Genomic DNA, 19,325 nt, shown 5'->3' with positions numbered 1-19,325 from the left:
TGGAAAAAGTTCACAAAGATTGCAGAGGAGGGAACTGGTCCCAGAAGGTTCTCAATCGAGAAGCCTTCTGGATTTTGAATATGGACACTCGCTTCCCCAAAGGACTTAATTATAAAACCGATTTGATGTACATTTATTAACTAATATAAAAATTATTTATTCCTGTTGTTTTTCTATCCCCTATTTTTTCTATACAGTGTGCAATGTTCAAGTTCATCCACTAGGGGGATCACCTATCTCCACCACTACCACAGCGTCTGTATACAGGTGTTACTAGCGCGTCTTGATTTGACACATGCGCATTACATTCACCTAGACGCCAGTGGGAGGAGGGGGTAAGTGGTCCGTTTCCTGTTGCTTTTAAATTTTTGATATATATGTGAGCTTTTTATGTATTAAGTGTATAAGCTGTGAAAAAGACGGTTACGTTGAAACGCGTTGCTGCACACTCCTTGTGTATCTTTTGGATGTATATGTGTTCGTGACAAATAAAGGACCCTGATTTTACGAGCTCGAGTGCTACAGAGACTTTCTGATTGATATTATGTGGTGGTCACTGTATGGCGGTAATATTGGTCTGTATATAGTGTCATTATGTGGTAGTCAATCTATGGCAGTAATGACTATATATACACTATATACAGAGCAATATTAATGCCAAAGAGTGACCGCCACATAATGACTCTATATACAGACCAATATTACCGCCATACAGTGACCACCACCTAAGGACTGAATACCACCTTATTTTTTTTTCTCACCGTATTGCCTTATATACATAGGAGCTGCAGCCAATCAGCGGCCTCAGTGGTCACCTGCAGCAATTACATAGGACTGATGAGGCCAGAGAATGGCTGCAGCTCCTATATACAGTCTATTCACCTCAACACTTGGAGTCAGCAGTGCTAATACACACACACCATTATATATATATATATATACACACACTATTATATATATATATATATATACACACACACACACACCATTTTATATATATATAATATATATATATATATATATATATATATATACACACACACCATTATATATATATATAATATATATATATATATATATATACACACACACACACCATTTTATATATATATATATATATATATATATATATAAAAAATTGAACACGAGGACGGCACTCCAGTAGTGTATAGTGAGGATTTATTCACCCAATCACAAACAGCTATATATATATATATATATATATATATATATATATATATACACACACACACCATTATATATATATATATATATATATATATATACACACACACACACACACATCCATGAAAACACATTATACAGATACAAACCATCCAGCCCACACACTATACACAGGACATGTAACACACACTGCATTCATCCATTATACACTTACATTCATACACATTACACACTACATGTACAGTATACTTACCCCCTCTAGCATGCTGGGTGTAGTGGTACATCCCCCTCATGTACCTTGCAGCAGCAGCAGGCTGTCATCCTCACCCGGCAGCCCTCTCCTCCATCGTCCCGACAGCTCCACACCAGAGCAGGAAGTCACGTGCAGAGAGGAGCTGGAGGGAGGGGGAGGGGGAGCTACACACACGAGCAGACACCAGCCCAGCGTCCTGCAGCCTCTGCGTGACCCCTGATGGCAGCAGCCGGGGATCACTGCCAGACGCTGCAGGACGCTGTCTGTGCTCTCCTCTCCTACTGGAACTGCGGGAGGGGGCCCCTGGGGGATGGGGTCCCTGGGCATTTGCCCTGCTTGCCCCCCCCTAACGCCGGCCATGGTAGCCAGCCCTCTCCAATAGTGTCTTATATAGAACCCAGTCGCTAAAATAGTCTCTTATACAATACCACCCCTCCCCATAGTTTTATATAATAGCCAGCTCTCTCCCATAGTCTTAGAAAGTAGCCAGATCTCCCAATAGTCTCTTTTGTAGAAGCCAGCCCTCCCCAATAGTGTCTTATATAGAAGCTAGTCCTCCAAATAGTCTCTTATATAGTAGCCAGTCCTCCCAATAGTCTCTTATACAGAAGTCAGTCCCTAAAATAGTCTCTTTTATAGTAGCCAGCCCTCCCCCATAGTTTTGCATAATAGCCAGCTCTCTCCAATAGTCTTATAAAGAAGCCAGCTCTCCCAAACCAGTGGTCATTATGGGGGCGGCATATGGCGGATTATAATATGGGCGGTTTGGGCGGCCGCCCGGGGCCCGAGGCTCCGGGGGCCCATGCCCGGCCGCCCACATTATAATCTGCCACTGATTCCCGGAATGCATGTACCGGAGCCCCCCCGCGCCTGGACAGCATCTGTAATTAGATGCTGGGAGCGGGGGAGACTGTATTCATAAGCGCCGCACTGTAATAAATCAGCCGCGCGGTGCTGTTACTACAGCGCGGCGCTTATGAATACAGTCTCCCCCGCTCCCAGCATCTAATAAGGGGGAGAGGGAAGAGGGGGACCATCTATAGGGGGGGAGAGGGGGACCATCTAAAAGGGGGGAGAGGGGGACCATCTTTAAGGGACGGGGGGGAAGAGGGGGACCATCTATAGGGGAGGGGAAGAGGGGGACCATCTATAAGGGAGGGGGGAGAGGGAAGAGGGGGACCATCTATAAGGGGGGGAGAGGGGGGACCATCTATAAGGGGGGGGAAAGAGGGGGACCATCTATAAGGGGGAGAGGGAAGAGGGGGACCATCTATAGGGGGGAGAGGGGGACCACCTATAGGGGGGGAGAGGGGGACCATCTAAAAGGGGGGAGAGGGGGACCATCTATAAGGGGGGGTAGAGGGGGACCATCTATAAGGGGGGGAAAGAGGGGGACCATCTATAAGGGGGGAGAGGGAAGAGGGGGACCATCTATAAGGGACGGGGGAAGAGGGGGACCATCTATAAGGGGGGGAAGAGGGGGACCATCTATAAGGGGGGGGGGAAGAGGGGGACCATCTATAAGGGAGGAAGAGGGGAACCATCTATAAGGGGGGGGGAGGAGGGGGACCATCTATAAGGGGGGGAGAGGGGGACCATCTATAAGGGGGGGGGGAAAGGGGGACCATCTATAAGGGGGGAAGAGGGGGACCATCTATAAGGGGGGGGGGGGGAGAGGGGGACCATCTATAAGAGAGGGGGGAAGAGGGGGACCATCTTTAAATGAGTGGAAGAGGGGGACCATCTATAAGGGAGAGGGGGACCATCTATAAGGGAGAGGGGGACCATCTATAAGGGAGGAGAGGGAAGAGGGGGACCATCTATAAGGGGGGGAGAGGGGGACCATCTATAAGGGAGGGGGGAGAGGGGGACCATCTATAGGGGGGGGGGGAGAGGGGGACCATCTATAAGGGGGGGTAGAGGGGGACCATCTATAAGGGGGGGAAAGAGGGGGACCATCTATAAGGGGGGAGAGGGAAGAGGGGGACCATCTATAAGGGAGGGGGGAAGAGGGGGACCATCTATAAGGGAGGGGAGAGGGGGACCATCTATAAGGGGGGGGAAAGAGGGGGACCATCTATAAGGTAGGAAGAGGGGGACCATCTATAAGGGGGGGGAAGAGGGGGACCATCTATAAGGGGGGGAGAGGGGGACCATCTATAAGGGGGAAGAGGGGGACCATCTATAAGGGGGGAAGAGGGGGACCATCTATAAGGGGGGGGGGGGAGAGGGGGACCATCTATAAGGGAGGGGGGAAGAGGGGGACCATCTTTAAATGAGTGGAAGAGGGGGACCATCTATAAGGGAGGGGGGGAGGGGACCATCTATAAGGGAGGGGGGGAGGGGACCATCTATAAGGGAGGGGGGAGAGGGGGACCATCTATAAGGGAGGGGGGAGAGGGGGACCATCTATAAGGGAGGGGGGAGAGGGGGACCATCTATAAGGGAGGGGGGGGAGGGGACCATCTATAAGGGAGGGGGGGGAGGGGACCATCTATAAGGGAGGGGGGAGAGGGGGACCATCTATAAGGGAGGGGGGAGAGGGGGACCATCTATAAGGGAGGGGGGAGAGGGGGACCATCTATAAGGGAGGGGGGACCATCTATAAGGGAGGGGGGAAAGAGGGACCATCTATAAGGGAGGGGGAAGAGGGGGACCATCTATAAGGGAGGGGGGAGATGGGGACCATCTATAAGGGAGGGGGGAGATGGGGACCATCTATAAGGGAGGGGGGAAAGGGGGACCATCTATAAGGGGGGAGAGGGAAGAGGGGGACCATCTATAAGGGAGGAGGGAGAGGGGGACCATCTATAAGGGAGGGGGGAGAGGGGGACCATCTATAAGGGATGGGGGAGATGGGGACCATCTATAAGGGAGGGGGGGAGAGGGGGACCATCTATAAGGGAGGGGGGAGAGGGGGACCATCTATAAGGGATGGGGGAGATGGGGACCATCTATAAGGGAGGGGGGAGAGGGGGACCATCTATAAGGGAGGGGGGAGAGGGGGACCATCTATAAGGGAGGGGGGAGAGGGGGACCATCTATAAGTGAGGGGGGAGAGGGGGACCATCTATAAGGGAGGGGCGAGAGGGGGACCATCTATAAGGGGGGGGGGGGGGAGAGAGGGGTCTAAGCACATTTCTGTGTATCTTCAAGGATATCTGACAGTCCTGTAGTTTCTCACCAGCGTGTGATATTACATGGGATGATTATCGTGCGGAAAATCGTTATATCGTTCGAATTTAAACAATAATCGTCCTGTGTAATTGCAGGCAGCGATCGAAAAATCGTTTGTATGTCGTTGATCATTGATTTAGATCTGACTCTAAATTCATTGGTAATCATTAGTAATTGTTCGCTGGAATAACCGGCGAAATCCGCTGGATTCTGCTTCAAATTCCGCCCATAAAATATGAACTTAGCAATGTCCCATTGATTTTCATAGGCTTTCTGCACTGTTGTTCACACTGCGGAATTTCCGCGCCAAATATTCCGCCACGGATCCGCTTTCCGCCTAAAGAATTGACATGTCAATTCTTTGTTTGTTTTTTTTTATAACTGTAATTTTTATTAAAGATTTTGACATTTTTCCATGAAACACAAAAGCACACACATGGTAAGGCTTTTACCTCAGCCCAGAGAGGTAATGCAGACATAGAGCAATTGCAACAATAGTCTGTAACAGTTGGAATATATGTAGTTTCTGCAACCATCGTAAAAATACCAGGGCCAAAACACGGCTGGAGGATTACAAAACAGTATTAGCCAAGAACGGGCGGATCCAACAAGGTAATCCGCTCGAAAATAAGGTACACTGATAACACATAGCAACAAATCACAAGACAGGAGATACATAGGAAGGAGGGGAAAAGGGGTGAAGTAGACTGTCAGGGTATTCCATCGGCGGTCGTAAGAGAGGTGAGGTAAGAGTCCCACATGGTCCATACTGAGTCAAACATTTCCATCTTATTGTTTAGAGAGGCAGTCAGTTTTTCTAGGGAGCGCAGTTCCTGCATTCTAGCAATAAAACAGTTCATAGAGGGGGGCGAGACCTGTTTCCATCCCCTCGCAATCAGCGATTTAGCAGCAGTCAAAATGGTTAGTAATAATTTGGATTGTTTCTTCCGTAAAGTTTTGGGGAAGAGATTGAGCAAACATATAGCAGGGTCTCTGGGGATCTCTGTGTGGAAGATTGTAGTGGCCATACCACAGACATCCCTCCAGAACTGCTCAACAAGAGGACATTCCCAGAAAATATGGAAAAGTGAACCAATTGCACCAAGGCATCTCCAGCACGTCGGGGAGATAGAAGCATTCAGCCTATTGAGCAGTTCTGGCGTGTGGTACCAGAACATTATCAGTTTATATTGCGATTCTTTATAGGTGGTACATATAGAGGATTTTGCTGCCCTTTCCCAAATCACATTCCAGCATTCTGGTGGAAGCTGCCTGCCCAACCACGTCTCCCAACGGGACATATACGCATGACCAACCTGGGAATCACCCACAGGGGAATTGAGGATACTATAAATATCTGAAATTAATCCAGCAGTGGAGGTATTACACCTCACCAGTTGTTCAAACGCTGAGGGTTTGGTCACCGTGAGGGTTCCCAGGCGGGACATCATAAAATGTCGTATCTGCAAATACATAAACCCCTCTGAAGACGGTAGCTCCGCCCTATCCACGAGCCTGTCAAATGGAAGGAGAGTGCGAGTGAGTGGGTCTACAATGTCAGCGAATTGGAAAAGTTTTTTCGAACCCCACAGTTTAACAGGATGGGACTGTAAACTCGGCTGAAAGTTAGGGAAAAGAAGAAAGGAGTGTAGAGGAGAGGCTTTAGAGATGAGCCCAAATTTAGAATAGCAGGAAGACCAGATATGCAGGGTAAAGCGGATAGGCCCCAGTAGGTTGAGATGTGCGGAGGGGGGGGGGGAGGAGTGCCACAAAAATGAGTTGGGGTGAAATGGGGCCAGCCAGATCTTCTCAATTTCCACCCATCTCTTGTAGGCCAAGTACTTTGACCAGGCAAGAATCTGTCGCAGGTGGGTCGCCCAGTAATAATGGAGTATGTTCGGAACTGCCAGCCCGCCTTGCGTCTTACTACTCATCATTACCGACTTAGGTATGCGGTGCCGTTTTGATGACCAGATAAATTTAAAAATATCCCTCTGAAGGGCCTTGAGTTCTGAGAGAGGTACTCTTACAGGAAGAGTTTCAAAGTAGTAAAGCAATTTGGGCAATATGGTCATTTTCACCGAGGCGACCCTACCCAGGAGAGATATAAAGTGGGAGGTCCATTTAGAGAGGAGAGTTCTGATGTCCCTAAATAGAGCGGGGAAGTTAGCTGAGTACAGGGTAGTGTACGAGGGTGTCAGTTGAATGCCTAAATATTTAAGGGAAGATGTAGTCCATTTAAATTTAAATACAGAGCGCAGATGTGTGACCTGGTGGGCAGGCAGATTTAAGGGCATGGCTTCTGATTTAGTGGTGTTAACTTTATAGCCTGATAGGACTCCAAATCTAGTGAGGAGGTCGCGTAAGACAGGGAGGGTCGTGACGGGGTCAGACAGGGTGAGGAGGACATCATCGGCAAAAAGCATAATTTTGAATTCCTTGCCTCTAACCGACACCCCACGTATATCGGGGCAATTGCGAACCGCCGCCGCCAGGGGCTCGATGCATAGAACAAATAATAAGGGCGACAGCGGGCAGCCCTGTCGGGTGCCATTCAGAATTGGAAAGGTTCTAGACAACATATGGGGGAATTTAATAGCTGCAGTAGGGGTCGAATATAATGCCTCAATTGCAGTCAGAAAGGGTCCCCTAAGACCAAAGCGTTTTAGGGTCTCAAACATAAACGGCCAGCCAAGGCGATCAAAGGCCTTTTCTGCATCCAGACTAAGAAGCACTGCCCTCTCTGACTGCTGGTTGACTGCATCGATAATGTCAATGGCCCGTCTGGTATTGTCCCCACCCTGTCTGCCGGACACAAACCCAACCTGATCTGCATTCACGAGGGAGGGTAGCCAATAACCTAGTCTAGTGGCCAATATTTTGGTGAAGATTTTAAAGTCTGAGTTCAAGAGGGAGATCGGCCTGTAGTTGGCACAATCTGTGTGGTCCTTACCTGGCTTAGGGATGAGGGTGACAAATGAGTGGGACAAGGAGGAAGGTATAGCTTCCCCTTGAAGAAAAGAGTTAAAAAGTGATAACAGTCTGGGGGACAGGTCTGCAGAGAAGGTTTTATAATAGAGATAGGTAAAACCATCCGGTCCCGGTGCCCGGCCCGACGGAAGAGATTTAAGTGTTTCTGACAGCTCTTCCATGCTAATAGGTGCGTTTAACTCATCTATAGCATTGTTTGGCAAAGAGGGGAGCTGACATTCTGACAGAAATTCATTAATCCGGCAGGAACGGGCCTCAGGGTCGGAGGGAAGGGTAGACGGTAGCGAGTATAGCTTAGAGTAGAATTGGAGGAATAGGGAAGAGATATCCGCAGGATGATATCGCAGAGCGCCCGAGGAATCCCTGAGGACCTGGGGGGACTGGGAGGCTGTTTGGTCATTTAGTTTGCGAGCTAGGAGAGTATGGGCTTTATTGCCTTTTTCATAAAAGCGCTGCTTGGAATAGAGGAGCAGCTTCTCTACTTTCATTAATGATAGCTCTTTCAGACGTGATCTCGCAGCCACCAGTCGCCGCAGCCCCACCAGAGATGGGCGGTCAGCTAGGGAGCGCTCCAAAGTCTGAATTTCCCGCTTAGCTGCCAGAAAGGCCATCTGGGAGTCTCGTTTATGACGAGAGCTCAGAGCGATACAATGCCCTCTGACTACTGCCTTATGGGCCTCCCACAGGATGGCTTCAGAGTTTACAGAGCCCCCATTGTCCAGGAAGTAAGAGGTAATACTGGCCTTGATCGAATCACGGGACAACGGGTACTTCAGCAGGGTTTCATTTAGGCGCCAATGACAATGGCGTGTTGGTGTCATTAAGCTTTTTAGACAGATCACCACTGGCCCGTGATCCGACCAGGAGATAGGGTCTATATGTGCCTTTTGTAGGAGCCTGACAGTGGGAATATTACCAAAGAAATAATCAATTCTAGAATGTAGGCGATGTGGATGGGAGTAAAACGTATATTCCCTCTCCGTAGGATGGTCTAGCCTCCAGAGGTCGTATAGGTTATGTTTTCGGATAAGTTTGCGGAATTCAGTGGAAAGTCTGGTCTGGTCTGCAGGGACAGCTCGGTTATCTACAGAGTGTCTGTCTAGCAGATCTGAGAAAGTTAAATTAAAGTCTCCCCCTATAACTCTGGGAGCCGGGGGGTATTTTGCCAACTTATTGAACACCCTACGGAGGAAGGGAATCTGGGTCCTATTTGGGGCATAGATATTACAAAAAATTAGAGGTTTACCATGCAGCGTGCCTTCCACTATGACATACCGCCCGCCCGGGTCTGAGAATGAAGAAGAAACCTGGAAGGGGAAGGAGCGAGAGAAAAGGATAGCTACCCCTGCAGTTTTAGTGCCCCTGGAGGCAGTGATAGCTATGGGATAGGAGTGGTGGGAAAAAGAGAAGGTCGCGGTGTTATCAAAATGCGTTTCCTGTAGGAAAGCCACGTCTGCTTTTAGATTGCGTAATTCCCTTAAGGTCAAACGGCGTTTGACATTGGAGTTAAGGCCCTTTACATTTAGAGTCACTATTCTAGCCATTGGGAGGGAGTAGTGAACACGGACCAGCGAAATAACAACTCACCCAGTTCAGACAGCTCGCGGACAGGGACGGGCTCCCCTCACCATTATGTGGATGTGGGTTAACAGCCGAAGGACCCCTGGAGATAGGGAGAGAAGGGGAAAGGAAGGGAGGGGAGAGAAAACGCAGACAGATAAGACAAAGACACCATAGACGGACATTTGTAGGAGCCCATGGCTCACCATCCTGACACATCATATCAGGACAAAGGGGTAAATAGATTAACCATAAGAGTATAACATATAGAAATAAACAACCCAAAGGTTGAAACATTATGCCCCTATCGGGGGGGAGGTAGGAAGCACCAAGTGGGTCAACAGCAGACCAAGCAAAGAACATACAAAGAACTGAGCAACACAGCTATGGTAATATCAATTATCGTAAAAGTAGGCCATGTTACAATAGCCCATAAGGGGGTAGGCTGTTGTGAGGTAGGGAGGACACGAGGCTCACAGCCACGTCTCTACTCATGAGGGAGATCTATGTCCTGCACAGGAGTGGGAGTCGGTTCAGTGGATCCTGAGCGCTTTCTCTTCTGTCGCTGGGTTTGCCACACTGGTGGCGGTGATGGAGGAGGGGGAGCGATAGTCCATTCCGATATTTTGGGAATCGGGATGTCCAGGGTGTCACAGAACTTGGGGAGGTCTGACAGGGTTCGCAGGACAGCGGAACGCCCATTCCTGCGAGCAGAGAGTGCAAAAGGAAAGTTCCATCTGTATGAGGCGTCGCAGTCCCGCAGAATTGCAAGCAAAGGGCGCAGAAAGCGGCGTTTCTGCAGAGTTATCCAGGATAAATCAGGAAAGAGTTGAAGGGATGCACCGTAGAAATCCAGATCCCGGAGAGAGCGAGCTTTAGTCATGATGGCCTCTTTAACCGTATAGTCATGTAGGCAACAGATAACATCTCGGGGCGCACCCGATGTCGGTTTGGGCCTGAGAGCCCTGTGTGCCCTGTCGAACTTAATCTTGTTGGTGGGTGGTTCACCCAGAATGGAATTAAAGAGTCCTTCTAGTGTACTGACAAGGTCATCATCATGCGTCGCTTCGGGGAGGCCTCTTATTCGTATGTTATTGCGCCGCCCTCTATTATCCAGGTCTTCAATGTGGCGTTGCATATCATCCAGAGTATGGGCCTGGGTGCAAACAGTGGATCTCAATTTGTCAATATAGACTCTGGTAGAATCATGGTCGTTTTCCAATGAGTCAACCCTCTGAGAAATATGGTGTAGGTCCTTTCTCACCTCTGCAAGCTCTACCCTGAAAGTCTCTTTCACTTCATTAATCAGGGACTTAAAGTCCTGTTTGGTGGGGAGCTGAGACAGCAGGTCCTGGACCCCTTGCTGGGACATAGTGCCTATGATAGAAGTTTCAGAGTCCGAGTCTGCTGTGCGCCAATCTGATCTAGGCGAGGTATCAGAGCGGGACGGGGCACCATTATTCTTAGTGGACTGAGTCTGGCCCCCCTTCTTATTCTTCTCCCCCCGCTGTGTTTTCTGTACGGCGGCCATCATATATTGTGATATGCGCTGCTGCCCCTTTAAGGTGATGGGGTCAGCGCGCTGTCGGGCCTGTTGTATGGGGGATAGAGAGGCTTGATGACAGCTATCCCCTTCTATAGTTCCCAGGCCTGTGTCCAGAGCTCCCAGCTCGTTGTCAGAGCTAGTAGGGGAGAGATGAAGGGGCCCAGCTACAGGCCGCACTCCGCCGGCCGGAAAACAAGATGGCCGCGCGCCACGTGGGAGCTCACCCTCCGTCTCGGCTGTCGGGCCAGGCGGATCCCCTCTCCTCACCTCCGATGGACTCCGCGGCGGGCTAGGAGGGATCCGGTCCCTGGCTCCAGCCAGGTCTGACCGCGGGCTGCAGGGGAGCTGAAGGAGCGTCCGCCTCGTGTCAGGCCGCCGGGACTCCGATGCGGCCGCGCCGCGAGTGAGGTATGGGGCGGACGGGTGCAGGCGGGTAGCAGGTCTGGCGTGGGTGAAGGGTGGTCTCGGGGTCCCCCGGTACCTCTGCTCCATGTATAGGAACCGGTCAGCTGCCTCAGAACGGGTGTATGGCCTCTTATGTAGCTGTGTATGCCCGGAGCTCCTCACTCAGGCTGCCATCTCCATCGGCGGTTCGCCACGCCCCCCCATGTCAATTCTTTGGATAGATTCCGCTAGAGGAATCCTATAGATCAGAGATGGGGAACTTTCGGCCTTCCAGCTGTTGCAAAACTACAATTCCCATCATGCCTGGACAGCCAAAGCGAAGCTTTGGCTGACCAGGCATGATGGGAATTGTAGTTCTGCAACAGCTGGAGGGCCGTCCCTGCTATAGATGTCAATAAGGCCCCGTTCCCACTGAGCAAAACGCGGCGGACATGTTCATTCTTCAGCGCAGACAGAGCAGGAGCGCGCACCTCCCATAGACTCCCATTATGAGCGGGAGGCTAACGGCATTCCGCTAGTTTTGCTCAGTGGGAATGGGGCCTAAGGCTTGAATTCTGCTTGAAATTTTGCTTGAATTCTAATTGAATTCCTCTTGCATTCCGCTCGCCTTCTGCTCCTATTCTGCCAGAGTAGAAAAGGAGAGGAATTTCAAGCAGAAAACTTTCCTCTTCAATTCCTCACTGAATACTCGCCTATTCCTCAATGTGATACCCCTAGAGAAAAAGCATATGCACAAAAGAGGTAGCACATCAAGAGAAGTCTTTATTAAATAACAAAAAAAACAACACACACAATAAGGGAAATTTATCAAACATGGTGTAAAGTGAAACTGGCTCAGTTGCCCCTAGCAACCAATCAGATTTCACCTTACATTCCTCACAGACTCTTTGGAAAATGAAAGGTGGAATTTGATTGGTTGCTAGGGGCAACTGAGACAGTTTCACTTTACACCATGTTTGATAAATCTCCTCCCAATATATACAAAACAGGAGCAATAAACTAGGGGGACAAGCCCTAAATATCACTCAACATTAAAAACATTAAATTGTCATCATTAGTCCTGCTGGCGTCCCAGCCAGGACTCATCAACCAACCTGACCCTGGGCACAGCACATGAACTGTAATGCAAAATAAGCCCCAAAACCTATTCAGAAAACAGTAAGTAATGCAGTGATAACAAATAAAAAATACTAATAATTTCACCATGTGTGGTTCAAAAATAGAAAAAAGGTCAAGTGGGAGCAGAAAACACCCCATGCGTTCCGCCGTACCCGGCTTCCTCCTTTTTTTTGACGGACGACGGAATCCGCCCATGCATAGAATAAAGTCTATGACATGCACACAGATGCATGCGTGCCACAAATTCCATGACAGATTTGACGTCACTTTTCCAAAGTATGCACATACCCTTAGGGCGCTATTCCACCGGACGATGAATCGTTCGATAATCGTTCAGATTATCGTTAAATCGTTCGAATCTAAACGATAATCGTTCGTTTGAATAGCAGTTAACGATTAACGACCGAACGAGAAATTGTTGATCGCTTCATAAGACCAGGACCTATTTTTATCGTTGCTCGTTCGCAAAACTTTCGCATTGAATAAGACATCGTTTGGTCGTTCGCAATAGATACGAACGCAATAGCGAATAAATGGCGAAGAAAAAACTATCGCAATTACGATCATAAGTAACGATTATCGTTCCATGGAAATGAGTGAACGTTTTCAGGTCTTTCGCAATAGTGGTCGTTTGAGATTGGTAATCGTTAACGATTATGCGAACGATAATCATCCGGTGGAATAGGGCCCTTACACAGGAAGATTATCTGACAGATTATCTGCCAAAGATTTGAAGCCAAAGCCAGGAATGGATTTAAAAAGAGGAGACATCTCAGGCTTTGGCTTCAAATCTTTGGCAGCTAACCTGTCAGATAATATTTCTGTGTAAATGGACCCTAATGACTATCATTCTGTGTAATATCGTGAACGTTTTAAGGTTAATGATAAACATTCTCTTATGCGATTGTTAATCATTAAATATCGCTTTGACACTATTGGGCCGTAGTTATTGGTTATGGTCCTTTTACACGTAACGATTGATCGTTCGTTTTTGCACGATAACGTTTGAATTCGAACGATACTCGTACGTGTAAACGCAGCGAACGATCAAACGACGAGCAAAAAATCGTTCATTTTGATCTTTCAACATGTTCTCAAATCATCGTTGGTCGTTCGCAAAAAATTCGCAGATCGTTCAGTTTAAACAGTCTTTCAGTGATTTCACCTATGTGTGAGATAGGCTTAAACGATCGCATAGCGAATTTTCCGTACGATGTATCGTTCCGTCTAAACGCTGATCGTTATAAAAAAAAATTGTTCATTCAAAACCGTTAATCGTGCGATCGGGCAAATTATCGCTCCGTGTAAAAGTACCATTACTTGCCTCTCCCCTTCTGTCCTTGTCCATTTGTTTTCATTCAGGTTTTGTATAGCTTTTTGTTCCAGTGCTGTCCACCTATGTCACATCATCCCTGTGTCTACACTTTACTGCTTAATATTTTGGTGTTTATTTGTATAAGGGGATATGTTACATGTGGTAGGGGTTTGCATATTACCATCTTCTGTATTTTATTTACCATTTACATGGGATATTGCACTGGCACTTTACCGTTAGACCTCTATTTATGCTATATACTCTAGACTAGGACTATTTGGTTTACATGGAGTAGTATGGTGTTTTTTTTTATATAGGGATTGAGATATTAACCTGGAATTTCTTTCTTTCCTCTACTGGCCCTGTGAACATGATCACAATCATGGTTCCTTGTTCTGTTTTTTAAGTATTTCTTTTGCTTATTTCATTGTTTGTTAAATGAAGACATTTACATTTATCTCTATCTTGGTGTGCCATTGCCCTTACTGCATACGTCCTTTTGTCTGGTCCAGTGGTTTGCTTTGTATGTGGGCTTTGTGCACCCGATTTTCTATGCATACATGCAAGTGCTATGACCTTTTAAGCACAAGGAGGGAAAAACGAAAACGCAAAAATTTTAATTGGCCCGGTCCTCTAAGGGTTAAGTGGGATCAGCTTACTGCTCCTGCCATGATAGGGCCCAGCTAGAGATTGTTATGGATGCACCTCCAGAGTTCTGTCATATTGATTGTCTGTTCCGTATTAACAGTTATAAAGTTTATAGTGCGCACTGAGAATTAAACACCCTGACACGCTCATGGTTAGGGTGTATCTCCTTTATTCAGAGATATCCTGGGGGGAGTGTTCTTCTATTAAGGCTCATGTCAGAACTTAATGTAAGTTTGGTTGAACCCTATATCACTATCCTTACCTACCAATCCTTCTCCTATGTCACTATCCTTACCTACCAAACCTTCTCCTATGTCACTATCCTCACCTACCAAACCTTCTCCTATGTCACTATCCTTACCTACCAAACCTTCTCCTATGTCACTATCCTTACCTACCAAACCTTCCCCTATGTCACTATACTTACCTACCAATCCTTCTCCTATGTCACTATACTTACCTACCAAACCTTCTCCTATGTTACTATCCTTACCTACCAAACCTTCTCCTGTCACTATGCTTACCTACCAAACCTTCTCCTATGTCACTATCCTTACCTACCAAACCTTCTCCTGTCACTATCCTTACCTACCAATCCTTCTCCTATATCACTAACCTATAACTCTCATCCTCGACTTTACAGACTACAGACTATAGCAGTGCTTCTCAATTCCAGTCCTCAGGCCTCACCAACAGGTCATATTTTGAGGATATCCCATAGAAAGACACCTGTGATAACACCTGATGCACTGAGTATAATTATATGTGAAATACTAAGGAAATCCTCAAAACATGACCTGTTGGTGAGGCCTGAGGGCTGTAAGGGTGGGTTCACACTGCGTTTTTGCAATCCGTTTAACGGATCCGTTTTTTTTAACGGTCCAAAAAATTGTGTCAACAGTACTTTATTGTGTGTCAAAAAAAACGCATTCGTTTTGATCCGTTTTTTTTTTATAATGGAAGTCAATGGAAAAACGCATCAAAAACGGATGCGCACAAATGCATCCGTTTTTTGCAATCCGTTTTTTGCAAGAAAACGGATCAGTTAAACGAATGCTAAAAACGCAGTGTGAACCTAGCCTACTGTAATTGAGAAGCACTGGACTAAAGCACTCAATGACCACGCCACCTGGTTCAAGTTCCGACAAACTTACTGTAAGCTCGCTTATCTCTAGTGCCAGCATACAGTATACATACAGATCCATAGACCCCCATTTATCTGGTCAAACGTGTAACATTTTGGTCTCAGCTCAAGACATTGGATCGATTGTATGAACGCTACCACCGGCAAGATGAAAGACTAAACTGGCCAATCAGGTTGACGTTATAAAAAAAACACAGTGAACCCGCGCCATATACGGCAATATAGTGCCATATAGTGCACAGATACTGCTATAGGACCAAATAAGTGGTAAATTTTTTTATGATGCATAGGCCAAGATCTTCCATGTACCGATCTAATGAAATCCTGGCTCTCAGCTTCTTCTTCTACTACTTGGTATTTGTAGCCCGTGGACTATTAGAATAACTTTTCCCCCCCTGTAATTAAGTGGTTAAGTGCGGCCACAACCAACATTTCCTTAACTTTCCATTTCTTTAGCTCCAGCAGTTTTTGGAGTCACTGACCATTCCCAGTTCATTAACTGATTGACCTCGGCGTTAACACCCCCTCAGCCGGGGTTGTCTTGGAAACAAAGCTTCCTGTGCGTAATCCAAGATTATCCGGCCCTTTATCCCGCATGTGACCCTTAATTACTTGCTAAATTAGAATGGTTTTCTGAAAATCACAAGAGGAGGTTAATGTGTTCTTCCAGATCTGGTCAAGCTAAGATGACACCGAGTTTGCAAGGAATAGAAATTATGTGATCCCTGAAGGCGTCTCTTTTCAGCAAGTAGACAGCCCGGACCAGTAGGAGACAGTAGGTCCCCATGAAAAGCCTGTCACTTACTCTCTTGTGGTCTTTATCCTTCTATTAACTAATCTCATCTACACCATTTACTCAGGTAAATAGAGGCAGTCATTAATGAAGAGCAATTTAGAATCAATTGTGACACCGAGGGAGACGCATTGTGGTTGAGGTGTCGAAGAAACTTTTTCTTTTTTTTTTTTAAAGAGAGACAGCCCTGTAGAGGGACATATAACAGTGAAAATTAGAGGAAAAAATAAGCAGAAAGAAACTAATTTGCTCTTTTTAATTTGGTAAAATAATTTCCGATTAGTTGGGTGACAACCAATATGGCCGCCATTCCCACTGGATTGAAGCTCAAGTAGAAATCAAGTTTTGGAGGGAGTTCTGATTAATTTTTCGCCATGAAATCTAAATAAAGTTAAGAAATTTGAATTGACTTTTGGGGCCTAAAGTCAAAATTCTGGATTAATTTTTTGGGGGGTTTGAGGAATAAGGTCTGCAATCTAGGGTGTAAATTGATTTTTGGGGTCTGGATTGATTTTGGATTTGAAGGATGGGATCAAAATTCATTTTTGGGTTGAGCAGTGTCTTGGGGCTGATCTGACATTAGGAGAGTCCGATACCCAGCAGGTATGTCTCCTGTTAATTAGAACCTGTGGGGCATTGCACATGTTTATCATAAACTGTCCTCGGTGTGCAAATGTCGGATAAGCCAAACGGGAGGCGCAGCATGACCTTTTTAAATTTGGTATTAAGAGTTAAATAGGCTCTGTTATTTCAACAAACTTTGCTTAAAGTGAATATAAGAAACTATGTAATATATCTTATCAGACAAAAATGCTTTATTCTCCTGATATCAAGCATTCTCTCACTGCCCTCCCCCTCCAAATAATAGATGATATTTCTTTATACTCCATATTACACTTGGGTTCATTTAGGGCCAGTGTCGGCAATCGGTTCACGCAGGCAAGTGTTGGGGTATCCCGCTCACAATTATATAATGGTTCCCTGCTCTGCCAATCACTCTTGTGGCTGCAGGCAGCTTTCTTCCTCAGCTCTCCAGCACACGAGTGATAACCCTCATGTGCCTACAGAGTTTGGATGAATAGGAGATTTTATTTTACAAAAAGGGGGGGGGAATACCCCCTGGTTGATTACCTACATGGGGATATTATTTACTGGTGGGGGGAGGAGGGGCAACTACCAGGGAGACTATGAAAAGCACAAAGGAAGAGTCAGAATTGGGCACTCCTGTTTCTGATGACAAAAGTGTGGATACTTGGCCTACCGCCACTGAGTGAGTTACTGTAAAAAAAGGCCCCACAAAGGCTATGTCAAGCCTTAGGGCCCTATTACACAGCTCATTCTGGAGGAGCAAGCGAGTGCCGATCTGTCAGGTCAGCGCTTGCTTGCTCCTCTTTCCCAGCGCCAGTATACGAACCAACAGCGAGCAGGTAAGAGTGGGGGGTGGGCATGGGGTGCTGCGGGAGGGGCCCATATGAGGTAGCAGCAGTCTGCTGCCACCAGTCCTGCACAGAGCAACAGCCAGCAGACCATTGCTATCAGCTTCAAGATTTTAGTTCTTATTGTAGACCAGCAGTCAGCCGACATCGTGCCGGAATGGCCGGTAACACTGGTCAACAGCCAAAAAGGTTCCGACATGAAAACAGTTTAACTTAACTAATTTTGGGGTGCTGAGATCGAAAATGATGATCAAATTTTGAAATTGGTTCTAATTTTCAAGATATAGACGTACTTTCTATACTTCTCACAGCCTGTGATACAATACTGGGAAAAGTTTGCATCATCAGTATTGCATCATCAACTGGTATATTGCATCATCTTAGAATGACCAATAGTTATAGTATAAGGCTAGGTTCACACTGCGTTTTTGCTATCCGTGTTTTTCATCCGTTTTTTTTGTGAAAAACAGATGAAAAAATCAGATACATTTGTGTGCATCCGTTTTGATCTGCTTTTCCATTAACTTCGATAATAAAAAAAAAAAACGGATCAGTTTTTTTAGTGGTGTCAACACTTCTTTTGTGTCCGTTAAAAAAAACGGATCCATTTCGATCCGTTTTTTTTTTATAATGGAAGTCAATGGGAAAACGGATCAAAACGGATGCATCCGTTTTTCATCCGTTTTTTGCAAAAAAAAAAGACGAATAAAACGGATTGCAAAAACGCAGTGTGAACCTAGCCTAAGGTATCGGGGTAAATGGAACCCATCAATGCTTGCAGATTACTGTTGGACAGTTATCAGAGACAATCCCATGTATGAATACATAAGACATGTGTAAATGCACCGAGAAGCCATTGAATAAGGACCTACATTCCAGAGTTCAATAAACATAGTTAATTAGTAAAAATTCTTAGATATGCCTGTAAATTGTAGTTGATTTCAGATAGAACTAATGATTATGATTGCAGAAGTAATAAATATGTCGGCTATTATTCTGTATTCTATACAATTCACAAAACAGTAACATGAGAACTCTGCGATATCATAGAAACTAGAGCCAATTCACATTTTCCTTGTGATATTTGAATTCAGCACATAAAAATCATTAAGAAATGGATAATTATATTTCTGTACCAAACAACTTTTAAAAATGTGTTAATCAGTGAATCGACAAAGTACGGCCAATAATCACTTCATGTAATAGTACCCTTAGTGGGAAAGAAGGGTCCGCTGACAGCTGGAGCCAGCCCCGGGTTCACTATGAGCTCATACAAAAATTTCCGGGTCCGGCCACTTGGCTGAACACTCTCGGCATCTGGAGAAAATAGATGCCGCCCCTGGGAGTCCTGGAAAAGATGGATACGGTCATAGGCGATATCCATGTCTTCCTGGCAGCCCTAGGGCAGCATTCAGCTTCTCTAGACGACTGGGAGTTGAATGCCGAGTGTTTGTGTTTGGCCACATGATTTTGTCACCAAACTAAATATCTGATATAGCACACTTCTGTGTCTGGATTTTACATCTCTAGTAGGTTTGTTTTTCGTTTGTTTGCTCTGCATTTAGGAATTTATGTCGTTTTTCAGGCTGTTGGATAAAGAAAATATTATTGTTGAGAAGTAAAAATTGTATATGTGAAGGATCAGAAAACACTGCTAGAGGCAACGAGTTGTCATTGCCGCCATACTTCACTGGGCCTCTTTCCTTCAGGGTAGGAATTATATATTTTTGCTGTCATTGACTCCACATTATTC

This window comes from Dendropsophus ebraccatus, chromosome 3 (assembly GCF_027789765.1).
Source record: "Dendropsophus ebraccatus isolate aDenEbr1 chromosome 3, aDenEbr1.pat, whole genome shotgun sequence".
NCBI lineage: Eukaryota > Metazoa > Chordata > Amphibia > Anura > Hylidae > Dendropsophus > Dendropsophus ebraccatus.
This window is presented reverse-complemented; position numbering follows the sequence as displayed.